The 26,670-nt window shown below is 41.4% G+C and overlaps 1 protein-coding gene and 1 pseudogene across 3 annotated transcripts in view; one reads left to right on the top strand and one right to left on the bottom strand.

The window, feature by feature from the left end:
* The window catches only part of TGFBR3 (transforming growth factor beta receptor 3), a 198,592-nt gene that overhangs the window by 44,101 nt on the left and 127,821 nt on the right, over positions 1 to 26,670 (top strand). The gene's annotated exons all lie outside the window — the stretch shown is intronic.
* On the bottom strand, positions 3,405 to 4,258 carry LOC110580470 (annotated as a pseudogene).

Below are 26,670 nucleotides of genomic sequence, written 5' to 3'. Positions count from 1 at the left end.
TTAATTTTTGCTGAATATTTTTTTTGTCAGTTTATGTGTATCACAAACTAAAAAGTGTGTGATTTCCTAGAATTTTTGTGCTATAATATTCTGTGCATATACATGAAACTTCTTTTGTGTGGAGATTTACAAATATTTCGATAAGTCATTTTTCTTTGTTATGGGTTCTTCATATACCACCAAAATCTATATTGAGGCAGGCTAAGGTTGTAATATCCATTATATACTTAAAATCTTTATGAAATTAATTATTTAGTACTTGTTTTTTTAAAAACCTTGATGAAGAGTCCTTAGACATCCTTAATATTTACAAATGTAGACTTAAAAAAAAAAGCCAGCTGGAATGTATTAAGAATCCCAAACTTTGGAACTAACATTTTCCTTTTTCAGTTTAAATGGAAGGAGACTTGATGGCTTTAGTTTTTAAAGATGAAGAAACAAAAGGGGGGGGAAGCCAGTGGTGTATTGTCCCATTAAGTATCAGTCTCAATCAGTTTTTAGACAGGATCCTGAATTCCTGTAATGCGGATTTTGTAATGGAAACTGCCACAGTTGAGGGCCAGCTCTGTCATAATCACCAATTTGGGCATCTCTGATATTTAGCAGAAATATAAATATCTAATGTAGTGTGTGTTTGTTATACTGTCATAGGAAATTTTGTAATTGATTCTGAGCCAGATTCTTCTAGTGTTTAAGCTACTACTTGGAAATAAGATTTGGAAACTGAACTAACTCTCTGAGTACTTCTACAATTTAGTAAAATACAGCAAATTTAGTATGTATTATATCTAGAAAGGAAATTTATGATTATCATACATCAGAAAAGCTTCATTCATCACATTTCAAAGGTTCCTTTAAGTAGTTAACTATTTCAGGATCTTTATGTAACACAGTCTAAGAGGAAGATGCTCTCTAACTCCCAACAAGACAGCTTAACAGAGCATAGTGCTTCAGAGCGTAGACTTAAATGCTAATCCCAAGTCTGCCAATAAATAGCTTTGTAACCTCTGTTTGCTTCAGCATCCTCATCTGTAAAGTGGAGGTAATATAATAATAGCATTCATCTCACTAGATCATTTTCAGAATTTAATGAGATAGGATGCTTCACGTGCTCAAAACCTGCCGGGCACTTAGTAACTCTGCTGAGCCGTAGCTTTGAGTATTTGTGTGCTATTAAAATTATTGCTTAGTTAACATGTGGTATATTTTAGGTTGCTTATTTCTTCATGACATCTGAGTTTGTATCTCATTAGTAACATTATCCTCAAGTAATGTTTTAGGATAAGTTACATCTGGGTAGATTTTACATTCATAAGGCACACTACTAGAGCTCTAGATTTGTGGTATGTTGGTATTTTAAGGATCCTTAGAGATTATCTGGTTCAGCTCAGCCTGGTACATAAATCACCTTTCTAATATCCTGTTGACTGAGCCTCTAGCCTTTACTTGAATTTAAAATATCCCCGACCTTTGGGAAATTCTTCTTTGTGTTGTGCAATCCACCTGGCCATAAACCTCCACTCTCAGCCCCTAGTTCTGCCCTGTAGAGTTGCATGGAATTTGGTTAACAAATAACCCACCTGAATGGAGATAGCGAGGTAAAAGGATTCTTGATAATTAAGGGTTGTCTACAAGTGACCAGAATGGGGTAGCGACGGGATTTAAAGGACTTTGCTCCCTGTTCATAAAAGGAGTAAGGCTTGTATTTGTAAGTAGAGTTGCTCTGAGCTAGTTGGGTACGCATTTGGCATAGAAATTTGTTCCACTGAGCCTGTGGCGGGGCAGTGAGCCAGAGGGGAAAGGCAGGGCCTGGGTCTCTGGACCTCACTCTATAAAACACCCCCCATGCATTGTTGCATATGTGCTTTCCTGGAGGAGGAGCTTTGTGTTTAAAAGTTTGATCTGCCACATTTTTTTAATTGCCTAAATGGAAGCTCCATGAAAGAAGAGAAGGCTGCTTACCTTGTTCACTGCTTTATCTCTGACAGCTGCAAGAACTTGGGAACTATAGGTGCTCAGTATTCAAATGATGGAATCAACGATTAAACACTTGAATGTGAATCTGTTTTCAATTTAGTGCAGGGAAATGTCACTTTCACTTTTTTTTTGAAACTAGCTCATGTTTAATTGTGACTTTTTTTTTTAAGATTTTATTTATTCATTTGAGAGAAAGAGAGAGCACAAGCAGGGGGAGAGGCAGAGGGAGAGGGAGAAACAGACTCCCCACTGAGCAGGGAGCCCGACTCGGGGCTCAATCCCAGGACCCTGGGATCATAACCTGAGCCGAAGGCAGATGCTTAACCATCTGAGCCACCCAGGCGCCCCTAATTGTGACATTTTAAAATTGGACAAATGTTTTGACATCTGTCCTCTCCCCATATTTCCTCTCTTTAAAATGACAGGAGAACACCAACCAATCACAGGCTTCATGAGTTTAATAAGTCAACCCCATTTGGTTCCTATTTGCAGCACCCAATTTTCCTTTGAAATACCAGACAGACCCGGCAGTGGCCAGCAGTATACTTCAGACCTTCAGAGTTCCAAGTTCAGCTTCTCTGAGCATTCGGTGCTGCAGGGGCACTTGTCCAAAACTGGTCCCTCCCTATAGCTGGGGAACTTTAAATGTACCAGTGAAAAAAGCTTTTTCTCCTACAAGGGGAAGAAAGAAAATCACTCCCCCAAACGCAGTAGATCTGGTTGTGAGGTCTTTCCTCCTGTCCCATCTCTTCAGGCTTGTTTTTTGCAGCGGAGCCAGAGAGACCAAAATCTAACCTGAGTTATAAGAAACAATAGACAGTGACAGCTATAAAGGGAGTGGCCAGGAGCAAATGAGATACTGCTTTCCCTCCTATATCCAATATATGTGCTTCACAGAAAAACAACACAAATAACAGGTCCACAATATACAACAGCCAGAATGATAAAACCCATTCATCCAACGGGGTGGAAAGCAGGACAGGGGGCTGGGAGGGTCAATGGCACAGGGAGAAAAAAAGTATTCACATCAGTCCAGGCACGGGGGCTGGCAAGTGCCAGAAAAGACCTGCAGAGAAACGTGTGGTCCATTCAGACTCACCAGTGTTAAAAACGCACCCACTGGTGTCAGGACGATTGTGCCTTACACGCACCAGAGACAGAAATCCCAGTTCCTCAGAGAGAAGGGAACAGGCAGAGGGTCCTTGGCTGAGCAGGTCCTGCCTTCCCTGGTGGAGGAGGGGACAAGGAAAAGAGCTCCTATTGCCTCCTTCCAATCCCACCCATCCCCTCTGGATGGCAGGCGACTCAGGGGCCTGCAGCAGCCTTTAGTCTGGCAGGAGACGGATGCGGCGAAGAGAATTTTTCTGCAGAGGGTGAGCTACTCAGGGCGGACTGCAGGTAGACGGTCTTGCGGAAGAGTCTGTTGCTTAAGAAAACCACCAAGGAGAAGAGGTACACCTGGAAAAGGTAGACTTTGCCAGGGATCTTTGCTTCATTGGCACTGATAATGAATGGAGGAGAGGAGGGAGAAGAGGCAGCCCCTGATGATGTATGAGGACTGCATTGCTGTGAGGAAAGCCAGGGGCAAACCAAATCCAAAGTAGTAAGGCCGGTTCCTTTCTATGTTTGACAACTGCTGGTGCATTTCAGTTCCTTTATTGAACCAATGATACTCAAAGCAGTCCAGTGAGTAGAGAAGGAACATATGCAGAAGACTAACCAGCTGACCGACAAGGTGGATGGGAAGGAGACTCACAGACATGCCCTGGATGAGGGAAAGAGCTTGCGGTGAAAGGTTGAAGAGCATGTCAGCAGTTGTTTTGCTGACACTAGGGAATGGGTGAGGCTTCCTCCCCGTTACCTTAAATGCCACATCAGCTGTGTCTTGAAATGAAATGGCATTTACAACTTTGCGAAGCACAAACAGAGGGAGCACCCAAAGAGCACTGAAAACTGAGGTAAGGAAGAATTCCAGCTATGACCAGACATCTCTAGGTTGTGATGGATCACCAATAATTTGGGCTATTACTGACTGTAGTACAGGAGGAAACACTTGATAAAACAAGAGACTTCTGCTAACCACATGTAGCTCAAGCTCTTGCTTCCTTTCTGTACTCTGGGCTCTCCTGTGCACCAGGACACCGCTTGCCCTTCTTTCCCGCTCCTCCTCTCTCTTGTGCTGAATCCGAACATCTAGCTTTGAGATGGTACAGATGCCCCAGATGGAGTCTTTGATTCCCCTGGTAAGGTCCTGGAGAAGGGTGTTGACACACTCAGCCATCTCTTCACCACCCAAACTACCAACTACACAGAGGACAGAGAAGCGTCTCAAAATCTTTCATCATGAAGGACCCGGCTCCTCTGGCCGCTCCAAACACCTGGCTCTGACCCGCCTGGCCCCTCGCCCACCGTGGGCTGGCTTGGCTCCTCCTGGCTCCCCCTGGCCCCTCTGCGCCCGGCCGCCAGCTCCCGATGGGGCACTCCCAGGGCCTGGGCCGCTGCACCCACGCTGGGCATGCTGGGTCACGCTGGGCCGCTCTCATTTTGACTCGTATGTCGTGGCCCATTCTTGGTGCCTGAGCTGAAGGAGAACCTGTCAGAGAATAGGAAATGAGACCTCAGGAAAAAGTATTAATAACAATCTTATGATTATTTGCAACTTTCAAATACATTCAGAAAAAAGTACTTTTTTTCTGTTTAGATAATGTGAAGATTTTCTAGAAAGGAAGGAAAGGTTTCTAAGTTTTTGAAAGGCAGAGGTATACCATGCTGTCAGAATTGGGTGTTTAAATCAGCTCAGCTGGATGGCAGCCTCACACTCTAGCCCCCGTGATGTTATATGAGCTTAGCTCCGCTTTTGAGTGCTAATGAAACAAGGTGGCCAGAAATACGAATTGTAAAAAAACCATCAAAACATTACAATGTAGGAGAAAAATGTAGCGAAAATTTAACATAGAAAGTCCAAATAGTTCCTTTTTCTGAAGGCTTTAAAAATTTTTTTTCTTAGGTAATTTGCAAAGATTATTTTAGGTTGTAGAACATATATGTAAAATTAAAATGACATTAGCTGAGAACGTTGCACAGTTAATTAAGGAAATCTGAGCTTCCTTTTTTCTTTGGTGTTTGTATCTCTCTGTAAGGTGCCAGTAGCTTAGTTTTCTATAGCAAGAGGACATGTATTTAGGTCAGAACTCATTTACATATTCCTTAGTTTATCTTGGGTCAGCATTTTCTCTGGGAAGAAACACCTTTTGATTTGGGAACCAGAATGCTGGTTCCTGCCTTCTAGTCCAGGTACCACCGTCCCTGCATCCCCCACATCGCGCTCCCCGCCCCCGCCCCCGCCCCGGCTGGCCTTGGCTTAGTCACTTTCAATCAGTAAGTCAATAACTTCCTGACTTCGAGTGAGTTACTTAATATCATTCCATCTCAGTGTTTTCAGCTGTAGAATGAAGGCAATTGTATATCTCAAGTTGGTTTTGAGGAATAAATACATAAATAAAGTAAAATGCTTAGAAGAGAGCCTGGCACATATTAAATATTCCATAGATGATAATATTATTGCCAAATGTGGATATTTTGAGGGTAATAGAGTGGAAAATAGCTTTTAAAAAAACCTGGAAATTTCCCCATACAAATTCCAAGGACTATTCATCATTGTCTCCATGATGACCTTAGTATTTATAAAATTCTTTGCCATTTAAGCCACCTGCTGTGCTTTTGTGTACACTTCCCTGTGGGAGGTGTGGAGTTAATTTCTAAGGTGCTCCATTAATCATGAACGAGGAATGCTCTAAAGAAAAGAAGGTATAAGTACTAACTAGTTAGAAAATGAAATAACTTTGAATTTTCTAAAGCTGTGCCTTTACTTGGAATTTTAACTTTGTTGAATTTCTCTGTAAGTGGATAAAAAACTGTTCCATTCTTAGATTCACAGTGTTCATAGGCAAAATGGAAAAAAAATCGATAAAAATTGTCATTTTGAGGGGAAAAGTTTTTTTTTTTTTAAGATTTAATTTATTTATTTGAGAGCGAGCGAGCGAGTGCAGCGGGGAGGATCAGAGAGAGTCTTAATGGACGCGGGGCTTGATCTCATGACCCTGAGGTCAAAACCCTGAGATCACAACCTGAGCTGAAACCAAGAGTGTGATGCTTAACCGGCTGTGCCACTCAGGTGCTCCAAGGGGAAAAGTTTTTTTTTTTTTTTAAATAATCGTCTACATCAATCAAATTCCATGGATGTTGTCTTAATTATCATTTTGTGTCTTCAGAGAACGGAGCAGATTTTGAACATTCTTCCCCCCCCCCCCCCCAGTATATTGGCCATTATATTTAACAGTATTTGGGGGTTTTAAAAATAGAGGTAATTAATTGCAAAGCATTTTGATGTTCAGCAGGCAAAGGAAACACATTACTTTGTGTAAACAGAGGTTAATACGGAGTCTTTGAAGTCTAAATTATTGAAGTATTTGCCTAAGGACAAACTTCTTAACTATTTAAGTTTCCTCTGGCCTGTAATGAACTACAATGGTGGGAATAACACAGAAACATCTTATGTGTGAAACATTTGGGCCCTGTTTGGAAAGTATGATGGATCCAAGTTTTCAGGTTTACCTTTGAGTTACACTGATAAATTAGAAAACTTTCATCCTGTTTTCCTCTCCTTTTTGTGGTCTCATTGGCTCATGGTTGGTAAAGACAGAAGCATATGTTTTTGAGAGAGATAAGCCTTCATTTTGTTTACATTTTAAATGATCACCGTCTCTGGAACTGGCATTGGGACCAAAGAATGTTTATTACTTCCATGTTAACATGGGGCTGGGTCTGAAAGATGTTAAGTGAAGTTTATGTTCGGTTCTATTCTATGGCTTCCTTGGGCCCCAGCCAAGGTAACCTGGTTTTGTAAGGGCCAAGAGGACCTGCCTTATCATCTCTTTTTTATAGCTGTTTTTATGTTTTTATCTGAAAGCATCTACCTTGAGGACAGAAGCTTTACTTTGCAGAGTAAAAAATAACTGTTTCTAATCTTAGCAAGCGGACAATAAGGGGGGTGGCCAGGGGTATACGTGTTTCCAGACACAGTTGTGTTTCACACCTGCCGTAGTTGTATTACTGGTCAAGCAGATCTTGTGGCCTTTGGGCAGGATTGCCTTGGAAGATGGAAACACAATAGGGATAGTTTCTAATTTAGAAAGACCTCTGCAGCTCCAGTCCAGAAGGTTTTTTGTTTTTGTTTTTGTTTTTTTTCTTTTGTTTTTACCTGCACGTGTCAGGTGGGGTGCAGTGTTTCCTGCTGTGGAAGTGGGGAGAACTGAGTCACACCCTCACGGAGAAGGGAGGAAGCACCCGATTGGCCTACACGATTCAGAAGCGTCACGGGCTCAACTCCATGTTCACTTTTCCAAGGTCCTTCCTGTTGCACTAAACTCTGGCCCTGCCCCCTCCCACCCTCTGGGGACTGTGGAACCCCTGGGAGGAAGTTGCCACTCCTATGCCCTTTACTCTTCCTGTGCCCTCTGGCTGAGATCTGTCATGTGGGTACGGGCCCCATGTGAAATCACATTCCTCCTCAGTGCCCAGACTCCCATGTGAAGTACTGGCCGGTGTGGTTGCAGCGCCCGTTGACCCATTGTTCACAGAGGCATAGGAACACATAGCCCAGGCTGTAGAACCCAAAGAAAGCTCTGGTGACCTCTGCTATTTAGCAGCTGCTCCTAGCACCAGTCACTGTGGCAACTGGGCTCTGTTTATGGACATGAACAAGGACCTCAAGGCCGGGGCATTCACACCATGGACAGAGCTCCCCCTGGAAGTACATTGCCTGCCAGATTGCCAGGGCTAAACCAAAACAAAGACATACCAAACCGAAGTAGCTGGGGAAGTGTTCTGCCCCTGGGGGACATGCACCATGGCCTAATTGCCTGGTATCCTCCAAACAGAACCATGCCAGGGTGAGCTTATCTTGGTTATGCCAGAGAAAGAAGGTGGCAAAGACCCAGGTACTTGAATGGGTAATTTTTTGAGTATACCCTTGCGTTGTACAGGGCTGGCCTCTAGCTATGGGTTTAGAAGGAAGTTTATTACCCAGGATCTGACTTTTTGAAAATCTTATTTTAGGTCCTGCTTTTATGTAAACTGTAAAGCTATTTTTGGGTCTGCACCTTTAGAATAGACCCTTGTCTGGAATAACTGAGTTTGGAGTTTGTCCTGTTTGAGTCCTCGCTTTCACAGTGATGGTCCAAGTATTCCCTGTGGGAAATGGTGAGCCATAGACATCTTTGAGCACACTGTGAAACCCAGAGCTTCCTTTGAAGAGACTGTTATGTTCTAGGGTGCTTCTAGCATTCTTAGGTTTTATGATTCCGTGGCTGGACCCTTCCAGCATATGCGTCTTTTAGCCTCATTTAGATGCTCACTGGGATACTTCACCGGGGTGTAGATAGATGAAGCTATAGTCTATATTGAAAGTTCCCAGAGTTTGGAGCTGGAAGGACCCATAAAAATCATCAAACCACACTCCCCTATTTTAAAGATATGTAAGCCAAGGCTAAACTCACTCGGCTAATTTGGCAGAGCTGGAACAAGTGCATAGGTCTTCTGATGTCATTCCAGAGCTCCCCTCCCCACCCTGTGCCTTGTCGCTGTGAAAGTCTGCTTAACTGTGGCTTCTATGTCCCTGGGGAGGAGGGAGAGATGGGGAGGTTGAGAGGGCTGGCATTGGTGATTTGCCAACAGAGCAGAGATGTTCAGGAATGACATATATTTGGAGAAAGAGGGACTCCTTCCCTCTCTCGCTGTGTCTCTCTCTGTCAAATAAATAAATAAAATCTTAAAAAAAAAAAAAAAGAGGGACTCTTACATGTAAGTCAGCCTTAGCTTTAAAGTGTAAAATATCCATTCATGGGGCGCTTGGCTGACTCAGTCTGTAGAGCATGTGATTGATCTCAGGGTCATGAGTTCAAGCCCCACGTTTGGTGTAGAGCTTAATTAAAAAAAACCCAAAACTTAAAATAGCCATTCATTGCATTGAGGAGGCCTTGAGGTCTGCCACCTGGTCTTCTTGATCTGATCAGATGTCAAGGAATTGGGATAAAAGGGGAGAGGGTCCTGGGGTGGGGTGCTACTGGTTACGAGTACAGTGAGAAGAATGTGGGCTTCAACCAGAGTCCCTTCCTAGAGGGATTCAGGCCAGGCTCTCTCCCTGTGATCCTTTACTCCTTAACTTCCCCTGTGCGTCCTGGGGTTTAAGCAGCTGCTGCCCCTCATGAAGGTGACCCATCCCAAGGGACCCTTCACTGCAGGGAAGGACCTAAAGCTAAGTGTACTTGGTCCTCCTTCAGTAGTCAGGCCTTTGTGGTTACTGGGGTGGCTGCCACTGTTTGCTCATGGTAATTCCTTATGAACTCTCCTGTTGACAAACCAAACCAAATCAGTAGTGGTCTTCCTTTATCTGAGGATTTAAGTGAAATTATAACCACAAGTGTCCTGTTGGTTTCCATTCATTTCGGTGCCGAACATTTGTACTCTGGGCTATGGATGTAATGCTTCTGCCCTGTCTTGGCTGAGACACCTGTGTGAAATGTGAGTTTGCCAAGTGGCAGGCTCTTTTTCCTCTGGCCAGTTAATGAAGCTAAAGTATTGACGGCGTTGATTGGTCATATTTGAGAGTTCATCATGGGCACAGATAATTGGTATAGGCAAATCCTGTGCTTCCCCTCTGTGTAATTGTAATCAAGGGAAGAAGCCCACTTTTCCAGGTATATGCTTTAACTATCATGACACTGAAATTCTCTTGGGCAAGAGATAGGAAGAAGACTGTTAGAGTATGTTTTGTGCTGGTTCTGTCAGGCTTTGGAAAGCAGACCTCAGGGCGATCTGAAAACCCAGTACCCTGAACTAGGTGAAGCCCTTCCCCAGAATGATGTCTGGACAGTCTGGAGCTGAACAGGTTTCTCTAGTATCTGTTTACAGTTAGCCAGTGAGGTTAATAACAACTTCGCTGCGAGCCAGGGTCTGCACTGGCTATAACTCACTTGTATTCTGGACGGGGGTCAGAGAAACTGAATAGATTTACTCATTCAGGGAGCAGTGAGTAACAGCCACCGTAGCTGCAAAACCAGCTCTTTTCAGCTTTTTGAAGACGTGCACTATTATTGTTTTTAGCAGGTTGGCTAAAAAGTGACCCTGGGAGAGACAAGGCTTTATTCCTCTCTGTCCAACACTCACATGCTTGCTTCTAGTTTGCTGTGGTCAATCAGTAAACATTTATCAAGTGCCTACTGTGTGCCAGGCCCTGTGTTATCATAAACCAGTAACTTATTCTTAGTTAATAAATGATCTTATGCAGCAGGCGTACAAAGGAGCCTTAAGAAAGGGTGGATAATTGGGATCTTTTGTGTCTCTTCCTGCTCATTCTTCTGTGCCTTCACATCAGGGAAAGGAAGTGGAAGTCAACTTAAATTGGTTTATTTTGGTAAGAGCAGTTTTAGAAAAGGTTTGGAGAAGGAAATTGAAACTATTGAGACAGAGGAGGTTTGGGGATTACTGCTGGAGTTTTCCTATTCCTTCTAGCCCAGGGACTTTGTCCCAGTTACCACTGATAATGGACCCTTTTTATGTTTAACTGTCTTGTCAGTAAGTCAGTGACACATGCTGAGAATAGAAACCAGTACCATTCCATGTTGTAAACGCCAGTCTATACACGCCCCACTGGTTCTGTTGTTGTGATTGTTGCTGTGATGCTTAGCATCAAATGCTGGCCCTTTGCCTGGCATTTTACATGACACCTACAGTGTCCCTACCCCAAGCTGCTTACCTTCCCTGGAAGCCCAGGACCTTTTCCTGGAAGTGGTGGAGGGGAAGGGACAGGAGCCTTCCCTCTGTAAAACGTGGTCCTTGTTTGAGGCAATGAAGGGAACTGTGGAAGTTTATTTTAATAGGGAAGGCCTTTATTTAGGTAATTTTTTTTTCTGTTAAATTCTGCTTTTTAAAATATTTAGGGTTAAGTGTAACTCTGTTCATTGTTTTTTGTTCTTTTGAAATACATGACTTGCAACGGTTGACCATGTGCTAGACTCTGAGGGAGGAAATGAAACAGAGCTAGAGCCTCTAGTCTCTGCTCCATGGTTGCTTCCTGACCCATGAGGGAAGAGAAGACATCAGGTGGCATCATTAGAAGATTTTTTAACTTCATGGTGGACAGGAGAAAATGGAAACTGGACTAATTTCATTCAGTTCTTAGGTTGTTCTTTTTTTTTTTTTTAAAGATTTTTTATTTATTTATTTGAGAGAGAGAGAATGAGAGAGAGAGCACATGAGAGGGGGGAGGGTCAGAGGGAGAAGCAGACTTCCTGCTGAGCAGGGAGCCCGATGCGGGACTCGATCCAGGGACTCCGGGATCATGACCCGAGCCGAAGGCAGTCGCTTGACCAACTGAGCCACCCAGGCGCCGGTTGTTCTGTCTTTACCAGAGGGTTAACTGAAGACAGGTCTCCTGGTGGTTGTAGGAATGGCTTAGTGTAGGTATCAGGGTTTTGTTCATAGTCCAAGGAAGAGTGATGTGATGCTGCCTTTGGCTTTCGTAAGAGTGAGAGAGCCTCTTTCCCCAGACCCCCAGCATTTCTCTCTTTGCATTCATTGGCTGAATTGATATAGTGCCATCTGTCCTTGAACCAGTCACTGGCAATTAGTAATAGAGTTGCCATGGCTGGCTTAGACTGATCAGCTAGAGAATCAATCACATTGCTTAGCATAGGGGTCTCCTGTCAAAATAAATGTGAACAGCCTTGCAGTAGAAGAAATGCACATCTAGTAGGACCATGTAAGGATAAGAGGCCAAAGACAAAGTAATGGAGAGGAGGTCCTGGCCCTGGTTTGTGTTCTCTCAGGTCCTAGACAGCTTTCTGTGAGGCCCTCTAATGTGGTGCCACCCTATATACGTGCCTCTCTTCCCACTTCTAGAGTATAGCTTCTTAAGGCTAAGGTACTCTGTCTTACTCAGTATTTGTGGCCATCAGAGCTGGCACATAGGGGATTTGAACAAATTGAATGCAAAGAGATGTTTCAAATTTTTTTTGTGTTTAACTTTTATCAAACATTTCTTGAAATAAGTAAACCATTGATATTTTATTCTTTAAATATTTTATAACAACTTTGAGACAAAATTCACATACCGTATAATTACCTATTTAAAGTGACTGGTTACAACTCACTAGTTTTTAGTATATTCATTCATAGAGTTGTGCAGCCACTATCACAGTCAATTTTAGAACATTTTCATCACTCCCAAAAGAAATTCCATACCCATTAGCTGTCACTCCCCGGTATCCCCTTCCTCTAGCTCCTGACAACTACTTCTCTACTTTCTGTTTCTATGGATTTGCTTATTCTGGACATCCTATGTAAATGCAGTCCTACAATATGTGACATTTGTGTCTGGCAGCTTTTACTTAGCATAATGTTTTCAGGGGTCATCCATATTGTAGCCTACATCAGTACTTCACTCTTTTTTGTGGCTAAATACTATTACATTTTATGTGTATACCACATTGTATTAATCCATTATCAGTTGATGAATATTTGTGTTGTTTATAGTTTTGGGCTATTATGAATAATGCTGCTAAGAACATTTGTGTTACAAGTTTTTATGTGGGCATATGTTTTTATTTCTCTTGCGCATATGTATACCTTGGTGTGCAATAGCTGGTTCATATGGTAACTCCCTGTCTAACCTTTTGAGGAACTGCCAAGCTATTTTCCTCAGTGGTTACATTTTACATTCCCAGCCACAATATATGAGGGCCTAGTTCTCTACATTCTTGCCAGCCCTTGTTATTATTTGTCTTTTTGATGATAGCCATCCTGATGGGTTTCAAGTGGTATCGTCTGATATGTTCATCAATTTTTTAAAAAAATAAACATTTGATTGGTTGTGTCAGAAGCTCTCTGTTAGGCATGAAGACATGGAGAGGAGTAACCTTGACCCTTTCTGCCTCTCTGATCTCATCTCCTTCATGTCTTTCCTCTCAATTTATGTTCCACACCACTAAATTGTTTTGTAGTCTCTACACTACAGTGCTGTTTCTTACCTCTAGACCATTGCTTGTGTTCTTCCCTCTGCCTGGAATATGAATATGAATGCTAATGCTAATAATAATAATAATAATACTGGTTAACTCTTACATAGCCAGCTAGTCATAGAACAGGAACTTGGCTCCAGAGTCTGTGTTCTTTTTTTTTTTTAAGATTTTATTTATTTATTTGACAGAGAGAGAGAGAGTACAGGCAGGGGGAGCAGCAGGCAGAGGGAGAAGCAGGCTCCCCGCTGAGCAGGGAGCCCGATGTGGGACTCCATCCCAGGACCCTGTAATCGTGACCTGAGCCGAAGGCAGACGTTTAACTGACTGAGCCACCCAGGCGCCCCTCCAGAATCTGTGTTCTTAAACACTGTGCCATATACATATATATATATATATATTTATTTATTTATTTTAAATCAGCTTTATTGGGTGTGTCTGGGTGGCTCAGTCAGTTGAGCATCCGACTCTTGGTTTTGGCTCAGGTCATGATCTCGGGGGACATGAGGTTGAGCCCCTCATGGGGCTCTGCACTCAGTGCAGTTTGCTTGGGATTCTTTTCCTCTCCCTCTGCCCCTCCTCTCTGCTCACACAGGTGCTTGCACATGCACGCTCTCTCTCTCTCTCTCAAATAAATAAATAAATAAATAGCAGTCTTTAAAAAAATAAAATCAGTCAGCTTTATTGAAGTAAAATTTACATGGACTAAAATGCATATATTTTAATGGTACAGTTTGATGAGTTTTGATAATGTATATACTTCTTTAACCACCACTGCAATCAAGTTATGGAAGATATAGATTTTTTTATATCGTTCCCCTCCTTCCCCCCAGTTCTCCTGTCCCTTTGTAGTCAATATCCCTGCCCCAGGCACTTACTGATCTGCTTTCTATCATGATAGGTTAGTTTGGCCTGTTCCAGAATTTCATGTACTCCCTTGAGTCTGGCTCTGTTTGCTCAGCAAAATGTTTTTGAGTTAACAAACAAATTGTTCTGCGTATGAGTAGTTTCTTCCTTTTTGATTCTGAGAACATCCATTGTATGGCTATACCCCAATTTGTGTATTCATTCACCTGTTGATGGGCATTTGGTTGTTCCCTTTCATTATGAAAAAAATGGTATGAACATTTGCAAACATGTCATTTTGTGGACATAGGTTCTAATTTTTCTTGTATAAATACCTAGGAGTGCAATTGCCACCCATTTCTCCAGAGTAGATGTACCTATATTGATTGATTGATTTTTTTTTTTTAAGTAAGCTCTACGCCCACCATGGAGCTTGAACTCATGACCCCAAGATCAAGAGTTGCATGTTCTACCAACTGAGCCAGCCAGACGCCCCCTCTATTGATTTTAGTACATATTTGTCCTTTCCTCTCCTTTTTGCTTGGGTAGCTTCAACTAATTCTTTTCTTTTTTTAAAGATTTTATTTTTAAATAACCTCTATACCCAGTATGGTGCTTGAACTCACAGTCCTGAGATCAAGAGTTGCATCCTTTTCCAACTGAGCCAGCCAGGCACCCCTTAACTAATCCTGAAGAATTACCTCAGACATCACCTGCTTGGAAGACTTTTTTTGACACTTTCATCTTCCCTCTTTTGAGGTGGATTAGGGAGGTTCATTCTCCATGTCCCCGTAGCACCTTGGTTGTTGAAATTTTTCACTTGCCCATCTTTTCATCAGACTGTGAGCTCCTTGAAGATGGAGAAAGTGTTATTATTTCTGTATCCCTCGTGGTTTGGATGATATCTCATAAAATACAGCTAGATGCTCAGTAAATGTTTGTGAGTGGGTGACTGACTGGAACATTATTCAGCTTACAGGGGAGTTTATGGCCCTGTAAGGGAGGTAAAACAGGCATGCAAAGAACTGTAACGTAAAGTAGAAATTGAGAAAGCTGAAGAACAAAGCCTATGGGAATTCAAAGAGAGAGATGGCTTTTAATGGGGACGGTTTGAGAGGTTAACACAGGAGGTGGAATTTTAACTGAGCCCCAAAAGATAGATGTAGTTATATAGAGATACTATTGGTTCTAAAAGGATTTAACTTGCACTTCTGTCCCAGAGGTTGAGCGGGTTGGAGGTTGAAGGCTGTGTTTGGGCCAGTCGCACTAAGCTGCCCTGTTTTGTAATGCTTTGCTATTCCCAGCAGGTACTAGGTACTAGGTACTAGTACAAGCAGGTGTTAGGGGATACTGAAAATGTTTTCTGTTTGGCAGTAGAAGAATATGAATATGTTTCTCTGTGTGTCTTTCTATTATCTCTCTAAATTCTAAGTCTTCTGGACTGGAAAACAAAAGCTTCTCTTATCCTCTCTTCTTCTTACCCCATGATGTTATAACAGTCACACAAGTCACATCATTGCCAAGGCCCTGCCTCGGAGGTTGTCTCATCTCTCTGGTCCCAGACGCCTGGCTGCACCTTTCAGCATGTTTGTCTACTTTTCTACTTTATTATATGTTCATAGAATATTATAGCTGGAAGCTTTCAAAATAATCAAATATTGGGGTCTCATTTTACAGATGAGAATTGGCCTTGAGACCCATACCGTTGCCTGGTTAATAATAGTGGTGTTAAAAGCTGCCCTTTACTGGGCACGTTAGCATGTGTCATATAATTCCTGTGACAGCCTTGCAAGGTATAGGTATGTCCCCATTTTACAAATCAGAAAACCAAAGCAAAGTCTCAGGTGGCACAATGCAGAATGAGGAGTCAAAGCCAGATGTTTTCACTACTGCCTGCTACTGAGCCCAGGCAAGATCCTGGGTCTGCTGGGTCACTGGCCACAGAGGAGGAGGAAGTGGGGGCAAAGCCCTCAAGTAGAGGAGAGGCTGTTATCACACAAGTGGAGTAGGGTTCTCTGCTGCCTACGGAGACACTGGGGTGGTGGTTTCTTTGAACCGCATATGATGCTGCCCCAAATAAGACATCCAGAGCAGAAAACTACTCAACCAGTGTTGGCTTTAATCAAAATTATTTATATGATAGAGTATGTGTTTTTAGTGTTTAATCATACAAATAAAACTGTTTGCGTTCATTATACAACTTATACTTAACATACACGTGCATGGTAAAAAGTTAAATAAGAGAGACACAGAGCAGCGTCGCAGTGCCCATTCAGCTCCCTGACCCCACTCTAGCACCACCCCCACCATAGGTAAGAACTATTTACAGTTAGAATTATGTATTCAGTCCTTTTTCTCGGTGCACTTATGTACATCTACACATAGTTTTAGGGAGTTAATAAGTTGTATCATTCTTTTTTTTTTTTTTAAGTTGTATCATTCTTCACGTACTTTTCTATAATTTTTTAAAAAAGCTTAATATGTCATTAAGATGTTTCTGTCAATATAAATAACACTATTTTAACTGCAGTGTATATATTTCATGGTACAGATGTACCCTCCTGAACATTTAGGTTATTTCTAGTATTTCTCTATTGTAAATACTATGGCAGTTAACACCTACGCCTGTAACACTGTAATACCTTTACAGTTATGTTGTAAAGTTATGGTGTAATTACAGTTATGGTGTAATACCTTTACAGAGGTGTTGGCCACTTCAGTTGCTACCCAAACCTGGCTGAGAATATTTTGCAAAGGGCTCAGAATATTCTTACTGGCCTTTATTATTGAATGGTCACACCCTCTGAAATGTATTAACTGGGCATTATGATTGCTTTATAGGCAAAAGGTTAGTAACTACCTAATACGTACTAGGTACTTTCTTATGTATTATCTCACTGAAATCTTTTAACAATCCCAAGAAAAATGTGCTGCTATTACCATGTATCTGAAACAAAGACCTGGAGAGATTGTGACTTGCTTTAAGTGACATGGCTTCTAAGGAGCCAATTCAGAATTTGAACCTTTGTCTTCTGATTAGCAATTCAGTGTCTCTTCCCCCATTGTCCTGAAGCCAGTCCATTCTCTTCTTAAAGTCTTTAAGGAGAAAAATTATAGGAAGTAAAATGTCTTTGAAATAACGCATCGTAGCGTGAGTAGAGAAAGAGCGGGCATCCTCTAGATTGGGGGTGGGGTGGGGTGTGCCTCTATCTCTGTCATCATGCGTAGAGGTATGATTCATGGCTTCGGGAGGCTGTGAGAGCAGCTACACTGAGAGACCTTGGTGCCCTGACAGCAATGTCCTGCTATTGTGGGCTGTGGATTTAGTATCATGCTAAAAAAATAAATCACCACCAGGAAAGGCTCTATGTTAGATGCAGCTGACTCTGGAGGCCCTCCCCCCAATAGGAGAATGGCCCTCAGTGGAAAGATTTTCTCTGCTCCCTTTGAGTTTTCATTTCCGTATGGGCCAGAGGTTATTTTCAACCGGTGGGATGCCTTAGCTCTTTGAGAAGTGGCCCTCTGTACAGGGACGGTGGAGTGGGGTGATGGTCAGCATTGAAGGGTTGTTTTGAGCTCTTCCAAGGAAGGACACTGTATTTGTAGGTCCCCTGAAGTAGGTATGAACAGCCTTTCCTCCCAGAGGTGAAAGCTGAGCACTTTGGAAAGAGTAATCAGTTCTGCTCTTCTGGCAAAATGACCCATGTCCATGGGTCGTAGGAGGATCCTGTTGACAGTAAAATAATAAAAAATTTAAAACGAAGGTATCAAATATATTTGAGGAGGAAAGTTAAGAAAACCTGAAAAAAAAAAACAACAACAACGGAATACAAATCCCTTATAGAGTAAATAATGTTCTCACAATGAATGTGTCAGCATTTTTAACAGATGTGTGCTCAAGTGTGTGGTGATTCAGTATGTATACAAAAGTCGCAAGCACAAATGTAGTCAATGTTTACATTCAACTTCCCACCTCCAAAACACACACGGAAGGTCCCACTTGTGTATGTGTAATTACATCTCTGAAAACTCCCTTGGTCGCTTTTTTCTCCTCCTTTCCTCAAACACGTATTTTGCTTACTTCCCCAAAGATACATGATATATATGAGAGAACATACTCAATTGCCTCACACCTCTCTGAGTAGTGTATGAAGTGTAACGTTTTGAAACACCAGGGACACAGGTCCACTGGGAATCCTAAATGCTGGTTTCCAGCCACAACTGTGCTGGAATGAAAATAGAAAACAATGAGGCATGTGCAGAGTCAGCTTTTCTCTGTGTCTCAGCTCAGCAGTTTTCCTGCTGTCCTAAACTTTACTTTTAAAAAAGCCAGGGAAAAAGAGGAAATGATCCAGTGTTTTAGAATTTTGATATAAAATAACAGGTAAGGTTAAGGTTGTGGGGGACACTTACTAAAAAACCAAAGCTTAGTTAATGGTGAGAAGTCTCACTGTTCTTTGCTTGGTTGTGAGGACTTGCGTGTGTGCGCACACTACACAATACACAGCTCACCACACATGTGAAAACAAATGCACCCATGGATTTTCATGGTGGCATGGTACCAGCTGCATTTGGTCCTCATGAAGCCTGGGTTTTATTTTTGCTGCTGCTGCCCGCTTGCTGTGGAACCTTGGAAATACCATTTTATTCATTCATCACCCAAATAATTCCATTGAACAAGTATTTATTGAGTACTTACTATGTACGAGGTCCTGTCTAGGGGCTGGGAGGGATTAAGAAGAAAACACTTGACTTGACTCTAATATGCTTAGATGTGGGGGGGAATCATGCAGCTTGGTGCTATGATGTGTGCCCATCAGAGAGGAACCAGCCTGTTGCAGGAATCCAGAGGGAGGGGTGAGTTTCGTCTAGCTGAGAGAGGCTTCATGGAGGCAGTGAAGACCATTAGGGTGAGTGTTAAAAGTCTAGGTGGGCCTTCAGCATGTTAGGGACGGGAAGTGAAGATGAGGTGCCAGAGCTGGGGATGCAGAAGGCCTTTCTGGATGACCAGACCCCAGAAGAGAGTGGTGTTGTGTTGTGGTAGGTGCTGACAGCCAAGCTAAACTGTCCCTTAGTTTCTCTGGGCCTCAGTTTCCTCATCTGCAAAAAAGGCAGATGAGATTTCTTTCTGTTTCAATGTGCCAAAGAAAGAGAATGTTATGTTTGCCCCATAGGCATGCAAATCGCAACTGGTCCAATGGGTCTTATACCTTAGTATTTGAAAACAATTAGGTTTTTAGGCCTTTATGAAAAGTAGACATCAAAAAGCACCCCCCCCTTTTTCTGTTTTAGCACCATTATTACTAGGATATTATTTACTATGGGCAGGACTTACAGAAACTTGTTTGGTAAATAGGAAGAAAACCCTAAGTGATGTGTCAAACCTTTTTCATGAATGGTGCAGGAATCCAAATTGACATTCTGTAGTTTACATTGAAAACTTCGTTAGCGAAGTATTATTTCAAACGTGTATATGCATCTGTAAAAGGAGAAAAGGCAAGACAGACGGAAATGTGAACATCAAGTACATTCACATTCTCTCCCTGTTATCAGTAGCATTTTTCAGAAAGTACTGATTAAAAATGAAGGCTCTTTCCAGTTTTTGGTTTACTTGCCTTGTAGCGTACCAAGTCAAGGCTGAGCTGGGGGCCACCTTCCAGAAAGCAAAGACTTCCTTTCTGACTGGAAATAATCCGTATTTTGTTTGACCTTCAGAATACTCATGGCCTTGCTGGAATACATGGGCCAACATTTGTCCTGGCAAGGCCAGCACAGTTTAAGATTGGGGTCTACAGAGCTTGCTTTATAGGCAGTTAAAAGCAGAGGGAGAAAGGTGACTACAGTAACTCAGACATTTGCATCCTTTCCAGCTTAAAAATCAAGGAGGTGATTTAAGACAGGCAATATTTGAAAACAAACACCAACAATGAAATAACAAAAACACTTCTTGCATTTCCTATTTGTCTAAATTTTTGAGAACTTTGCCAAGGTCAGAGTGTTCTTTTGCAAGTGACCTTGTCATGAAGAGGGATTACATCTCACATATTACACTGTGCTGATATCTACAATCTTCTCCTAAAGATTGTCAAATATGGACCTTGGAAAAGCACAATTTCCATGCCTTTTGAACAGTATATTCTTTATGATGCTTTGTTTGTAAAAATACTATCAGATGGCTAGGGATTTGCATTAACACACTAATGCTAACTGGAATTAGACCTCGTGGTAGTTTTTTTCCTCCATCGAGTTAGAAGCAAAGTCCACAGCCTAAGGTGGAGTTAAAAGTTATTGTTCTTATTTTAAAGCAAATGCATAACTAGAATTCTTGTTGTATACTGGGTTCTTGAGTTGTTAGCGAGGCCAGTAATTTTCACTACTTAGGGCCACAGTTTGATTTTGTCAAATGCATAGTTGATGAGATGATAAATGATAAGGTACTCAATGATTAGATGGATTCATATGTGGTGACAGGATGTTTTCTTTTTTTTTAGATTTTATTTATTTATTTATTTGAGAGAGAGAGAGAGAGAGAGAAACAGCATGAGAGGGGATAGGGTCAGAGGGAGAAGCAGGCTCTCCGCCGAGCCGGGAGCCCGATGTGGGACTCGATCCCAGGACTCCGGGATCATGACCTGAGCCGAAGGCAGTCGCTTAACCAACTGAGCCACCCAGGCGCCCCAGGATGTTTTCTTTAATAAGAATATTGGTTATATGGGAGTAATTAAAAATAATCCTATCCTACTATAGTTGAAGTTCTGTATTAATTTAGGGGAAAAAGTGGTGAAATAAGGATGGTTTATTCTGCTTACATAGAGGGATATAAAAAATACATGTAATTAAATTTCTTAAAGCTCCATTTTGCTCTTAATGTGCTCCCAGCAGGTAAAGCTGTACTTGAATGTTAATGCTTATAGCATAAGTCTAAAGTTTCAGTTAAGGCCAATAGGTGTGAACCACAGTCTCTAGTGATTTTCAAAATAAAATCCCAGAAAGACCCCACAGCTGGAAGAGGTGGTATGCTCATTTAAAAAGTGAGCATTTTGGAATCCAAGGAGAATCCGACACTGTCTAATCACTGTTAGGATGATTCCAACATCAGCATTGTGCACCAGCTCATTTTGTTGGCTGTTAGCTGTATGAATATTTGCCATTCATGCACTTACAAAAGAGAAATATCTGATAAAAAAAAGAATAGGTATAGAAAAATATGTTATACAGTGTCTATCCAGTCCCTATTTATACGTATTTGCTTACTGTAGTTGAGAAAGCAGGAGTGGTGAGTGAAGCTCAGGGGTTAATATGAAAAATAATGGGGAAAAATGAGTAGAAAGAAAGAAAAATAGATGTTTTGATAATCTTTGTCAAATGTTTTTCCAAAGACCAGCCTCAGATTTAAAGTATTATGCAGATGTAGGCTTTGGCCTCCAGTAGTTTTCTGATAGGAATTCAGCCTCGAGTTGAACTTTCAAATCGGTTCTTTTCTTTTTTTCTTTTTAATTACTAAGTGACCAATCTGTTGTAGTTTGTTGATCTATTTTCTCCTCTTACTCTCCTTCTGCTGCTTTCTGCATGACCTGCTGTTTGTTCTGGAATGCTGGGCATGCACATGTAGAGTTAGGGTTGCCTGCCTCTCTGTCTTAACCGGGAATGGAGAAAATCTGACCCAATATGTCAATTTATAAGTTTAATTGGACTTGAAGGGGTTCTAATGCATAGTTATTTTCTCAACGTTCCTACTTCTAAAGCCCCCGTCCCTTTACATAATTAATACTTGCATTTCCACTGTGGAGGCTTCTCCACTCCATTGTCTTTCTTAGTCTTCTTTAGGGGAGGGTCTTTTAGGATGGGTCTTGCCACAGGCAGTTTCTTTCCTTGTCATCCGATTTTATAATAAAGCCATGAAAGTCCAAGCATTTTTGTTAGGCAGTTCTAATTAATCAGTCTCTTCTATAGGTATCTTGCTTTTAAGCTTGTAGAATTCTTTGCTATCCATTACGTTAGTTTGCTTTGGCAGCATAGGCAGGGTTAGCCCTCGTTTACAGGTGGCCCAGGTCAAGCAGCTTGTTACTGGCAGAGCTGAAACTAGAACCTGGGGCTTCTATCCCCAAGATAAGCCTTCTTTCCTCTTTGTTCTTAAGGTCTGTTATTGTATGTTGTGAGCTGCTTTTTTAAAGAGAGAGGGTAGGCCTGTGAGGAGAAAGGATATTCTTTTCTACTGATTTTTCATATATTTATTGGTAATATTTTTATGTTTTTATAGGGCTTCCTGATTGAATTAAAAAAACAACTTTCAAATGCATGATCTCATTTCTTTCATAATAACCCTGGGGGTTAGCCAGGATAAGTATTACCCCTATTTTAAAGATGAGAAAACTGAGGCTCAGGGAAGGGTTATGTTTTTAATGCATTTGGAGCCATGACCTGGACAGGATTGGATTAAGACTAAAGTGAATGAAAATTACATGTGGGCTTTTCCTTTCTGTAACATGCATGGAGCCCCTGTTAAGTGTCATTTGCTGTGTGGGGTGTCATGGACTCAAAAATAACCTGTTTTTAAATTGGTATAGTAGAAGGTTCTTAGAGTTCGGTGGAGGGGTGCTTGGGGTTAACTTTGTTTAAGGAAATAATTTTTCTAGTATGGAGGAGGTGGTAGATTTGGAAGACTTTATGTTATAGAACTGCATCCAGATGTGTGTTTACTTTTGTGAATACCTGTTTTATTTGCTGGTTTATTCATTCCTATGCATTAGGATAGAAAAATAAATACAGTTCTGTTTTGGTTCCCTGAAATAGTTTTTATATTTTCTGGAATTTCCTCACTTATTGTCTTTAATATTCCAGAGTTTTATTATGACTCATTTGAGCCATGCAATAATAGAATAAGTAGGTGTAGGCCCGTGTGAAGAGGCTCATTAAGTAATTTGGAGAAAAAATATTTTTGAAGCCTGTAAATGTTCATTTTTTCTTGGTCTCGAGATGTGTTTCATGGGTGTCAGCTCTGCATGTTCTTGTATGTTTTGGATGGGAGAGAGTGAAAAGTTAAGAGTTAAAAGAGCACAGTTTAATTTTTCTCTTTGGCTCAAATATGTAGTTTTACCATAAACTACTGAAAGTTTCCTGTTCTTGTTTAATAAAAAAGTGCACTTCCATTCATTGTTTCCAGGCAACTTCCTATGCTTTTTACAGTAAAAAAGGTCAAAATTTAGGATAAATTATGAGTTATCTCTGGGGCAAAGAAACACTATTTCATTCCAGAAAAGAGCTTTAAAACGTGAGCCTCTGAGTCTGTTAAACTCCTCAGTATCTGTCTTTTTTTTTTTTTTTTTAAACATAATCATGGTTTGCAAAGAGGGCAATCTGACCCATATTTCCAACTAACATCAGAAGGCGGGGAAGATTCCGTGTCATGACTTGGTTTTAGAAGGCCGCCGATAATATCAATAGAGGGGCTTTTTGGTGGCTTTGTGTGTTTTCTTTGTGACATGGCACTGTCCAGCATGCAGCCTGCCCTCCACTGTACTGTACACAATGGATCATTTGTACTGACCCAAAACAGGGACTACTGGTAGCAGCATCCGATCGCAGGGACACTGTCCTCTAGGACTGGTGGCGGAGTGAAGATGGGAAGGAATAGTGATTACAAGTTCCGTTGAAGAACTCTAGTGTAGAAGAATGTGCAGATGATGCTAAAATTGTAATTAACCTGGGACGTGCAGGTTAATATCTGTTCATCCTGAAAAATAAAGAGTATACACACACGCACACACAGGAGACCTCGTCATACATATATTTGCTTTCTCCTCCTCTTGAAAAGATAATATTTCTAAAATGCTTGAAGCCCCAGAGTGATAGAAGATTAGGGCCTTTAGCACAGTTTTTGTGTGAACTAAATTCCCAGCAGTTCACCCTTAGTGCATATGCTTCACTTTCTTTGATGGCTTGCCATTCAGGTTAGATCAGTGTGGACAGTGTCACTAATATTGTTGCTAATATTGTCATACAGTGTCACTTTTATAGCAGGTTTGTGCATCTGTCGCACATGAAGGAAACCAAAACATTTGGTGAGTTCCAAGGAAGATAGCCGTCAGAAGTCCATAGAGGTTACTCTGTAGGTGGGATGGCCCTCATCCAAGCTGCTGACTTAGAATTGAGTGTGAAAGATGACACGTGATGGGCTTGGAGCAGAGAGGCAGACCTGCAGCCAGTGTAGAAAAACAGAAGTATAAAAAGTATAGGCAGAAGGGGACGCCTGGGTGGCTCAGTCGGTTAAGCGTCTGCCTTCGGCTCAGGTCATGATCCCTGGGTCCCGGGATCGAGTCCCACATCAGGCTTCTTGCTTGGCGGGGAGCCTGCTTCTCCCTCTCCCTCTCCCCCTGCTTGTGCTTGCACTCTCTCTCTCTCTCTGACAAATAAATAAAATCTTAAAAAAAAAAAAAGTTAGGCAGAAGTATAAAACACAAATATGGGACCATTTGCTGTAGAGACAAAAACTGAAATACCATACTGAAGTTTAATAAGTTGTAATTACTATTCATAATGATGACCTCCAAGTCCTAAAAAAAAAAAAATTAGTGATATTCAGGATGCTGAGAATATTTAGGGTGGCCAGGAAATAATTATGTATGTATAGTACCTTTTAGGTAGATTTCCCATAAAAATGACTTAAGTCTCTTTCTTGAAAGGAGTCAAGCCTTACTTATTTGGAAGATTTGCTTATGTGGTATATATCTCGTTACCAGTCAGTGCTGAATAAATGAAGCCTTTATTGTATGGTGGTACGGTGGTTCTTTGGGCCAGATGAAGTAAGGGGGTGGGGGAGGGGAAGGGAATATGATATTAAATACCAGGCAAAGGAATTAATTATTACTTTAAATAATGGATTAAGGGCGCCTGGGTGGCTCAGTTGGTTAAGCGACTGCCTTCGGCTCAGGTCATGATCCTGGAGTCCCAGGATTGAGTCCCACGTCGGGCTCCCTGCTCAGCAGGGAGTCTGCTTCTCCCTCTGGCCCTCTTCCCTTTCGTGCTCTCTGTCTCTCATTCTCTCTCTCTCAAATAAATAAATAAAATCTTTAAAAAAAAATAAGTAATGGATTAAGCTTTGGTACATTTTTCTGGGCAAATCTTGAAACAAAGTCCTTTCTGTTTTAGGATTTGGCATGCAAAGGATTACATTTTCAAATTGACCATTTGAAAGTATTAGAGCTTGTCTCCATGTGAGAAAAGGTGAATTCCCTGTGGCAGAGTGGTTTCCGAAGTTTCACTTGGGAGGAAAAGAGAGGAGCTAGTTGATCCAGAGTGGAAAAACACCGAAGAAAAGTTTCCCCCCAAATAACACACAGATTTCCGAAAAACAGAAATTGCTTTGATTAAATGTGACAAACTTAAAAAAAAAAGTTAAGCTTTGAAACATCCTATGACACATCTGTTTTGAAAGGTTGCTTTGTCAGATACAGATGTGTGTTTGACAGCACTTTAACTGTGTGTAGAGTTTTGTCATGAGCATGCTTAGTAGATGTGGTTTCTGAACAGGTGTCTCATTTACCTCAGCTTTAAATTTTGGGGGGAGTTTATTAAACAGCAGTACAATAATTTCTTATATTTGTCTTTAGGTTAAATACAGTTTGATTGAATCAAACCCCTCCCTTCTAGCCAAGTGTTAAACTGATATCTCCATTTAGATTTTATCTTTTCAGAAGTTGCTTATGGACCCAGCATAGCAAAATCTAAAACTTTTTTTTTTTTTAAAGTAATCTCCACACCCAACGTGGGACTCAAACCCACAACCCCGAGATCAAGAGTCACACGCTCTGCTGACTGAGCCATCCAGGTGCCCCCAAAATCGGAAACTTTGGGCTAATTGAATGGCTTGTTTTTAAAAAGCAAGATCGGGGCACCTGGGTGGCTCAGTCATTAAGCGTCTGCCTTCGGCTCAGGTCATGATCCCAGGGTTCTGGGATCGAGCCCCTGTGGGAAGCCTGCTTCTCCCTCCCCCACAATTTACTATAGTCTGTTAAGTGTGCAATAGGATTATGTTTTTAAAAAAACAATATACATACCTTAATGTAAAAATATTGCTAAAAAATGCTAGCCATCACCTGAACTTTCCATGAGTCATAATCACTGATCACAAATCACTGTAACAAATATAATAATGAAAAAGTTTGAAATGTTGCAAGAATTACCAAAATGTGACACAGAGACACGAAGAGAGCAAATCCTGTTGGAAAAATGCTGCTGATAGACTTGCTCAACTCAGGGTTGCCACAAACCTTGAATTTATAAAAAAAAAAAACAGTATCTGTGAAGCACAATAACACAAAGAGCAATGTAATGAAATATGCCATAGAACTCTCTTCGCCCTGTGGGTGACAGTGAGGACACTGATCTACATGGAACCCATCCTGTAAGCTCTAATATTCTGTGATTCCTAATGCGAAAGGAGGTTGAGATAGATTTAAAAGTTTTTGTTTTTTTTTTTTCAGGACACGTGCCATAGCTGGAGAGATGGTAATAATAATTATAGTCATATAGTAATAAAAATGAGTTAATCCTAAGACTTAACTGTCTTATGGGGCAGATACTGTGATTATCCCCAATGTGTAGATGGAAGAATCAAAGACATGGAGTGGTTAAGTACCTGCCCCAGGTTACAAAGCTAAAGTGTGGCAGGGCTGAGATACAAACCTGGGACAGTTGGCTTCATGGTCTGTAGAGAATTAGGGTTTTGGTTGTTTAAGGAATTCTTCACCCAACAAGTATTTGTGTGCACCTG

Source organism: Neomonachus schauinslandi, chromosome 4, assembly GCF_002201575.2.
Source record: "Neomonachus schauinslandi chromosome 4, ASM220157v2, whole genome shotgun sequence".
Lineage (NCBI taxonomy): Eukaryota > Metazoa > Chordata > Mammalia > Carnivora > Phocidae > Neomonachus > Neomonachus schauinslandi.
The sequence above is the reverse complement of the archived record's forward strand: the minus strand, read 5'-3'. Positions and strand labels throughout refer to the sequence as shown.